Raw genomic sequence first — 8,541 nt, 5'->3', positions numbered from 1 at the left:
TGCTGGTAGCAAATCTAATTTCACTTCTAAAGTGATCCTGTAGGTCTGGACTGGGTCTGTGCTGTTTGGAAACTCGTATTCAATAAGTGAAAAATTAAAAGAAAGATGGCAGATGGAAGGAAGTTACTAGAAATTATAAGAAGGTCTAAATGGTGCTATGGTTCTTATTAGCCAACAGTCTGTGGAGTCTGTCTGGATGAAAAGCACAGTCACTTCTAACAAACCCACAAGGCATCCTTCAAGCAACTTCTTTCAGAGTAAGAAAACTTGATTTTGTAGGCCACTTTGTCAAGTCAGTGTATAAGATTTTCTTTAAAATGAAGTTTCTTTTAGATTGTCACATTGTTGTGTAAATGTAGAGCAATACTTGCCAGACTCTACCTCCTGATCTTAAATTCTCCTTTCCCACATGCATTTGTGCCGCCTCTGCAAATCCTCAAGAGGTCTTCTGACACTGGGCTGCCTTTCCTGTTTGCTTTTCATCTGTCTCTTGAGCTTTTATTCTATATCCATTTTACCACGGATATTTTTGCAAGTTTATTGTCCTCTATTTATACTGTGCCTTTTAAAGACAGTAAGAGGCAACAAATGATTGAATTTCACACAAATTAGACTGATGTGTAAGAAAACCTTATTGCAAGCACAGAAACCTTACATGGCACAGAAAGGAACAGAGGGAGATTGCTGGGAGATGGGAGTACTTACATATCCAGAAGGGAAGAAGATGCACGGGGATTTATCAGCGTTTGTAAAAATTCACGTTGTTGTTTGGTAGGCAAACATGTTTTATGTTCTTCCATCTCCATGTGAAACTTTAGAAGCTGCAGTGGCTCACTCCAAATCTGGGGATTTCCCTGAGATCCACCTTTGTTTTCTCCCAGGAACAGAAGCTGCCAAATATATACGTTTCAACCCCATGGGAGAAAAGGGGTGAGACCTTACCACACATTGCCCCATGATAATGTAGCTTTTGTGGCAGTGAGAAAAAAGCCAAAACACACAGAAAATGCAAGAGCCTAACTTAAACATGGGGGAAATGAAATAACTCTTATTTCTATTTGTATGCTCAAATCTGTCCAAGCATTGCTCAGTGCATACCAAATCCTACACCTGATCACTGCACATACAAGACATTCCTTAGAATAAGGCCCTTCCTGGCTTCCTAAGGCAGATGCTGGAAATAGCAATTATTTTTGCAGGCAGCAAAGAGGGATGCAGAAAATAAAGGTCAAGAGTACCTGCTTCTTTTGGCTTTCAAGATAAGAAAAGTCAAGGCACGGTACAATGGAAAAAACAAAATGCCACTATTTATTTCTTTGTTCCCTCTGTTTTTCCGAACTGTCACCACTTCTTTACCCTGCCACATTCACCAACACTTTTTTTGTTTATTTTCTTCCCTGAATTCGACATCAGCTGAGCTGGCCCATTCCCTCCTTAGTCTGATAACTTTGGACTCTCAGGTCTCTATTAAGTCAGCAATCCAAAAATTCCCAGTTATCTATTGCCACTGTGAAAATAACCTTTTATTATTTGACATTTTGTTTCTTTCTAACCCTAACCTGAGGTTCTACATTGTAAACTCTCATAAACTCCCATCTTTTCACAAACTCAGAAAATACATTTACAGTAACTGAAGACCTTTCATTTTACACCTGTTCTGCCTGGAGAAGTGGAGCCAGGATGGAGGTATGCAGTCTTTTGGATCTGTAAGCACCCTCTGATCTGTCTTCTCTCTTCTTGCTGGAATTCTGCAGGGCATGGGAGCAACACTGCCTTGGACAAAGAGGCAAACCACTGTTATGCAAGCAGCAGGGGCCAGCACCTCTGGGAGTGCTGGTTGTGATCCTGGCAGATTTGTCTGTGCGGTTCCCATTTTTGCAATTAGTGTTGGGAGTCTTGTTGCTAGTTTGGAAAGCTGGCAATCAAAACACTGTTCTTTTTATAAAGTAGTTTTGATTTTTGGGTAGAAAGTCAAGCAAGTGCTTTTCATCTATCACCAGGATACTATTGAATTTAGGTTGAATCTAGGCTTGCCTGAATCTAGCTCAGGCAGTTGCCAGGACACTGCTGCTGCTGCCTGCCTGTCAGTGGCTTAGTCTGGCTCTGATAGCTTTAGTCCCTTTCTTTAAGAGTAATTGTTTACTCCTGGAGTTGATAAATGTCTAAGAATTAAGTTGACTTCTCTTGCATTTCTAGTAATGACTTGCTAGGATATAATTCTAAAACTGTGGGGTAATGCTGGTACCTGATTAACAGGTGACTTGCATATGTCCCTTTTGGTCTCCAAAGTTGTAAATATGTTGGTGAAATATTTTTAAAAGAACATTTGCATACTTGACTGGAACTAGTAAAATTATTTCTCCATAATTTCCAAAATAAACAAGTGGCATTTGAGAAATTAGAAAGGTTGTTAACTGAGATTAATATTATAATCTAATCTTGCTGCGGTGTCTTTACTAATTATTGTGAGAGTTGATAGCAAGATGATAGGGAATATCTGGATATAAACTTAATGTTTTTCCCTCTTTCATTGATTCAAGGCTGTTCCACTTTCAGCCCCTAAAAATTAATATTTGCCTGTACAGTACCTCATTTAAGTGAATGCTCAAGCCATTGAAACTACAGGGGATGTGGTTGCCAAATGAAATTTGTCTCTTTAAAGGAATGCTGTCAATCAGTCTAGCTGCCACTGTACTTTGCACAGCAGATGAGGTGAGGCTCAGGGCTTGGTTTCAAAGTGACAGCATCCATCCGAGCTGTGCACTGACACCATTTCCCTGCACTCTGTGCAAGAGGATCCTAGTGTTGGTCTCTGGCAGGGCTATATCCCTGGAGCTGCTTTACTGGTCTTCTGAGCCTGGGAACTGTGGTTGTTTTTTTCAGTCCAAGGCTTGATTCCAAGGCCACCTCAGAATTCTTTCAATAGTTGTACAGCCTCCTTGATAAGCTGATATAGGCTGCTTTGGAAACATGCAAGATGTTTTGCATGCGTGATTGTCAGGAAGGTTAATACACCAGAATAAATTCTGAGCCCATCCAGATACACTAGATTATTTTGGTATTTTTGTGATATGGAGCCTTTAAGCCTTTTGTTTCCACCCTCCCTACTCTAGCATGAATACTGTCAATGTAGTAAAGTAAAATTCATGAAATCACAAGTACATGCAATTCTTCTGTCTAAACACGGGCTAATTGAATTAGGCAAAGGTAACAGTATTTCTTCCCCTTTGCAAGAGGCTGTGTAAATAGGTTGAGTCAAAGTGCACAGAACTTGCTAACTCTTCTGAGTGAAAGGGCTGATTCTTTAAGACTTAACATTTTAGGAAAATGTTATAAAAAGCATTTAGAGAGAATTCCAACAAAATCAGGTCAGCCATGAACAGAATATTGTCCTTCAGAATCTTTGATACTAAGCAGATGGAAAAAAGAAAAGAATAAAACAAGGCTAAATATGACTGAAGGCATGTAGCAAGTTGAAATTATTCTGAACTGCAGCTCCCCTGAACTGGCTGTGACATGACTGGAGTACAGATGACAAGCTGGAATCTTCAGTACCGAGACATAGAACAGATGCAGATAATAAGGTGCTGTCATATGAAAAACTATTTTAATTTAAAAGAGTATCTGGCATGTATTCTTGTGCTCTTCATTGGGAATTTCTCCAAACATGAGGAAGAAGCTCAACCCCACCAGGATGATGCAAGGAAGAACACCTTGGCTGCTGAATGGTGGTGCTGTGACATTGAATCAAGACCAAGTCAAGCAGCTGGGCTGAAGACTTGATGGATACATGTGGTTTGATTGACATATTTGGTGTTTCAGCCTGTGCTGAGCTCTGAAGATTGCAGTCATTGGAGCAGCTGGTGATAAAGCACTGAAAACTACTAAAAGGAAAGTACCTGGTAAAAGATCTATGAAGTCACCTACACTGAGCTTTTTCTTTATTTTACAATCATCAAGTGTTTCTTTTACTGTATAGATCTTAGTTCTGTGAGACCAGCAGCAATTGGTTGGGAAACTGTTTGCTGAGGAAATAAGCCTTTTGTTTTCCACAATTAAAAAAACTGATTCTTGAGTTTACTTTGTAGGAATTTTTCTAGATTCTTCTCTTGTACTAAGAAATCAGTTGCCTGCCTTGTTGATTATTTGTGCTGAGAATCATCTTCACAAAGACTCTGGCTTCCTCTGTGGTAAGGTTTCCAAACAACCTACGAGAGAACATTTAGGACAGACTGATTATTCTTAACTTCAAGTCAGTGATGTTAAGCCCTGTGCCTCACAGGGAACATCCATGTACTGCTTTATTGTCTAGAGAAATGTTAAATTGGCTGCCTGAATTCACAATGAGATTCCAGTGCATAGCAACAAAGAATTACAAACTTCTGCATGTGACTTCAGAGTTTTTCCATAATTTCCTTGTGACAATAGGCAGTGGGACCATGACTGGTATTTTTTATTCATTAAAGGAAATGCTTTATTAGGAAATAGATGGAACTCTTACCAGATTGGAGCAGTAAAAAATAGTATACATATAGACCTAATATATGGCCTTATAGTGTGGTACCTTCATACCACTGCAGCTTGGTGACGTGTTTTGAAGCATCAGTGTTGCATGGGGAGGGATCTGTTGCCCAGCAGGAACAATCTGCTGTTAGTTAAGGTCATAATGAATGCCTAATAGAAGTTTCCCCCCTACAGATCAGCAGGAAACTAAACAAGAGGAATAAATAATGGAACAAATGGTAGGATCATCACTCTCTCTTCCAGGGCACTTTGCCCTTTGAGTTATCTGGGTAAGAGCAAGTGTCCCTGTCTATGGAAATGTGTTGCCCATTGCCATTAGTACTTGAGCAACACTACAAAACCCAAGCAAGATCCAAATGCCAACAACTGATTCAAGTGTTTGGTTTTGATTTGTCAGGAGACTCAAATAACAGTTCTAAGGTAAGGGGAAAGTGGCAAAAAATGACACTGGAAGTATGTCACTGTGACTCAAGGTCTATGAGCTATGATTTGCCTCCTCTCGACACCCTGGACCTGCAGCAATGTCTTTGCACCTGGTCATGGTCTTTGGGTCTAGGCTGGAACTGGGCTGTCCTTTGTCACAAGGGAGTCTTGGGCAGGGCAAATCAAGGCAGAAAGCAGTTCTGCACATTCTTGCACAATGGGACTCAGCTATTGCTGGCTGGTGAGTGTCCTGTCAGAAGCCTATGACACTGAGTCTGGTGGCTTGTGGGCTATGACAGCTCAGATGGGATGGGAGGGGACAGTCCAAATCCTGCCACAGAGACAGTGTCTGTCTGTGCCTACACTCTTACAAGGTCTCTGAAGACAGTAGTAGACCTCTGGGTTGGTTTTGTCAAGTTATTAGAAGCTAAGAAGAGACAGAGAAAGGAGAATGTATCTCCATACTTTTTTTTTTAATCATGTAGGAGCAAAAGAAACTCCAAACATTAGACCTTGTCACACAGGACAGAAAGAGGATAAAAAAAAAAAAAAAAAAAAAAAAGAAGTGAGGCATGTATGTGCTTACTGGTGTACTCCAAGGAGAATGTTTACTGGATGTCATAACAATCTACATCTTTAGGCTATTATTCCTTTTAACAACAGGACCATCAGTGCTTATGATTTTAGCATTTTGCTTCAGCTAATGCTTTCAGGATCTATTTCCTGCAAATTAGGAACACACGTGTTACTATGGGAATATACAAGAAGGCACCTATTTAGTCAATAATATTTTCATTTCAGGCTCCTTTCAATGTGAATTAAATATAAATGAGTGCTAAAAGATGCCATTTCATACTGTATGAGGCTGATGACACAAATCCTGTCTCAGGGTGGTTTTTATTACTTTTTCATTACATCTTTTGTAGTTCAAAGACTCCTGTCAGAGCTTTGATGTGCGAAAACCTGCTGCGCTGTCTTCTCAGGATACTAAAAGTGCATCACAGGGAATGTAGGTTGGTGCTGAAGACCTATTAGCAAAGACTACAAATAAAACCCTCACGGATTTAATTTTCTTTGTGAAAGATGCAACGATACTAGTTCGCCCTTGTAACGGTGGGTTTGTGGAGCGGGTGAAGTTGGGTTTTTGGTGGGTTTTTGGTGGGTTTTTGCCCTCTGGTGCCGTGGGGGCTGTGCCGCCGCCTGTAGTTCCCGCGTGCCCGCGCAGGGGGCGCTGCGAGTCCGGCGTTGCCGCCCGCAGGCACCGGGAGCACTGGCGGTGCTGTGGGGATTCACCGGAGCACTGGCGGTGCTGTGGGGATTCACCGGAACATTGGCGGCGCTGTGGGGATTCACCGGAACATTGGCGGCGCTGTGAGGATGTACCGGGAACACTGGCGGTGCTGTGGGGATGTACCGGAACATTGGCGGTGCTGTGGGGATGTACCGGGAACACTGGCGGTGCTGTGGGGATTCACCGGAACATTGGCGGTGCTGTGGGGATTCACCGGGAACACTGGCGCTGCTGTGGGGATGCACCAGGAATAGCCCCAGTGCTGTGGGGATGCATTGGGAACATTGGCAGAGCTGTGGGGACACACCGGGAACAGCCCCAGTGCTGTGGGGATGTACAGACTCTACACATGGCTTAGTTTCTTCAGATAACTTGTGTGTATTCCATCCTGGAGGACAGCAGACTGCCATGAGCCGGCCGTGTGCCCTGGTGCCCAAGAAGGTTCCCTGGGGTGCATTAGGAAGGGCATTGCCAGCAGGTGGAGTGAGATGATCCTGCCCCTCTACTGGTGGGGCCACATCTGGAGTGCTGTGTGCAGTTCTGGGCTCCTCAGGACGAGAGAGACAAGGAGCTTCTGCAGCAGGTCCAGTGGAGGGCTGCAAAGATGATTAAGGGAGTGGAGCACCTCTTTTAAAATACAATTTAAAGCATAACTGGAACATCTCATGTAGTGACAGGACAAAGGGGAATGGATTCAAACTGAATGACAGTAGGGTTAAGATTAGATATTTGGAAAAAATGATCACCCTTTACTAAGGGTGGTAAGGCACTGGAATAAGTTGCCTGGAGAAGTTGTGGATGCCCCATGCCTGAAAGTGTTCCAGGCCAATTTGGATGGGGCTTTGAGCCACTTAGTCCAGTGGAAGGTGTCCCTGCCCTTGCGTGGGGGCTGGAACTTGATGATCTTTAAGGTCCCTTCCAACCACAATCGTTCTATAGTTCCAGCTAAAGACTTATGTTGGGAAATACCTAGAACACACAGAGTTCTGCTGGAATGTAGCTTTTACTTCATGATCGTGACAGCTTCAGGAGGTCATTGCCTCTGTGCTGGTGGTGGTTAGCAAATTTCCTTAAGTAAACCATAGGAAAAAAATGTATGTGGAAAGAAGATGATGGATAAGAAACCATCTGCTGTTTTTGGTGATTTGTTTGGACCACTAAAGTAAAAATCACATTGCAACTAATAAAAAGTGATGTTTTGTCCCTGTGATGGATGTGAGCACTCCAGTGTCAAGTGAACACCATGACTGAGCACCTTTAAAGGCTGTCCCTACCCTTTCTGGGTTTTTTTGACAGTGCAGCTGCCAACACCTGTCTTTAAAGCAGGTGCTCCCACCTTGTTCTCCTAGGAGCTGTGTGGAGTCCACGTGTCCATCAGCACAGCCACACGAGGATGCGATGCCATGTTTCCACCAGAAAGGAAGTTGTAGCCAGGTGGGGTTCAGCTTCCCCCAGACAACTAGTGACAGGATGAGAGAACCCAGTCTTACGCTGTGCCAGGAGAAGTTTAGGTTAGACATTAGGAATTTCTTCACGGGAAGGGTGAGTAAACATTGGAATGTGCTGCCCAAGGAGGTGGTGTAGTCGCCGCCCGTGGAGGTATTCAAGGAAGGATTGGATTTGGCACTCAGCGACGTGATGCCAAATCACGTTGACGGTGGTGTTGTCATACGTTCGACTCGATGATCTGAGAGGTCTTTTCCAATCTGATTCTATTTGGGGGCGGCCTCTTCCCAACAGACCCGTGCCGTGGCTAGAGCAGGAACGCGTAAGAGCGCTGGCTGGCTGATGGATGAGACCCTCGCTTCCCTCTCCTCAAGCACGCGAACAACGAACGACAGGACATGGATTTTGCGGCAAGGGAGGGAAAAGGGAAGCGCTGCCCTCGTCCGCCGGGACAGCTCGCCCCGGCGCGGGAGCCGAGAGCGCCGCGCCCCCTGCGCTGACCGACCGGCGGGCAGCAGGGCCCGGGCTGCGGGAGCCGCCGCTGGGCGTTTGGGCCGCTCGCAATTCCGTGTGTCCGTCTCGGAGTTCAATGTGTCCGTCCGGAGCGCGTCTCCGTGCTCCAGCAGCTCTCGGGGAAGGAATTCCAGCTCCGATTAGGACACATATCACTAATAGCACTCGGAAAAAAGGATTTATGCCAGAAAATGCGACAACCGGTCAGCTCCCTTCGATAGCTCAGCTGGTAGAGCGGAGGACTGTAGAGGCGCGGCCCGCGGGAATCCTTAGGTCGCTGGTTCGATTCCGGCTCGAAGGAGACGCTCGGTTTTGCCGCGCGGGGGCGGCCCCGCCGTTAGGTT

The 8,541-nt window shown here is 44.4% G+C and overlaps 1 non-coding gene across 1 annotated transcript; it reads left to right on the top strand.

Annotated features, from left to right (window-relative positions):
* The first annotated feature begins 8,408 nt into the window (after positions 1-8,408).
* On the top strand, positions 8,409-8,498 carry TRNAY-GUA. The gene is given in 2 exon segments: positions 8,409-8,445; positions 8,463-8,498. It is a non-coding gene; the product is annotated as a tRNA-Tyr (tRNA).
* Positions 8,499-8,541: the final 43 nt, after the last annotated feature.

The sequence above is a fragment of the Camarhynchus parvulus genome, chromosome 2, assembly GCF_901933205.1.
Source record: "Camarhynchus parvulus chromosome 2, STF_HiC, whole genome shotgun sequence".
Classification (NCBI taxonomy): Eukaryota; Metazoa; Chordata; class Aves; order Passeriformes; family Thraupidae; genus Camarhynchus; species Camarhynchus parvulus.
Note: the sequence above shows the minus strand (reverse complement) of the source record. Positions and strands in the feature narration are given on the sequence as shown.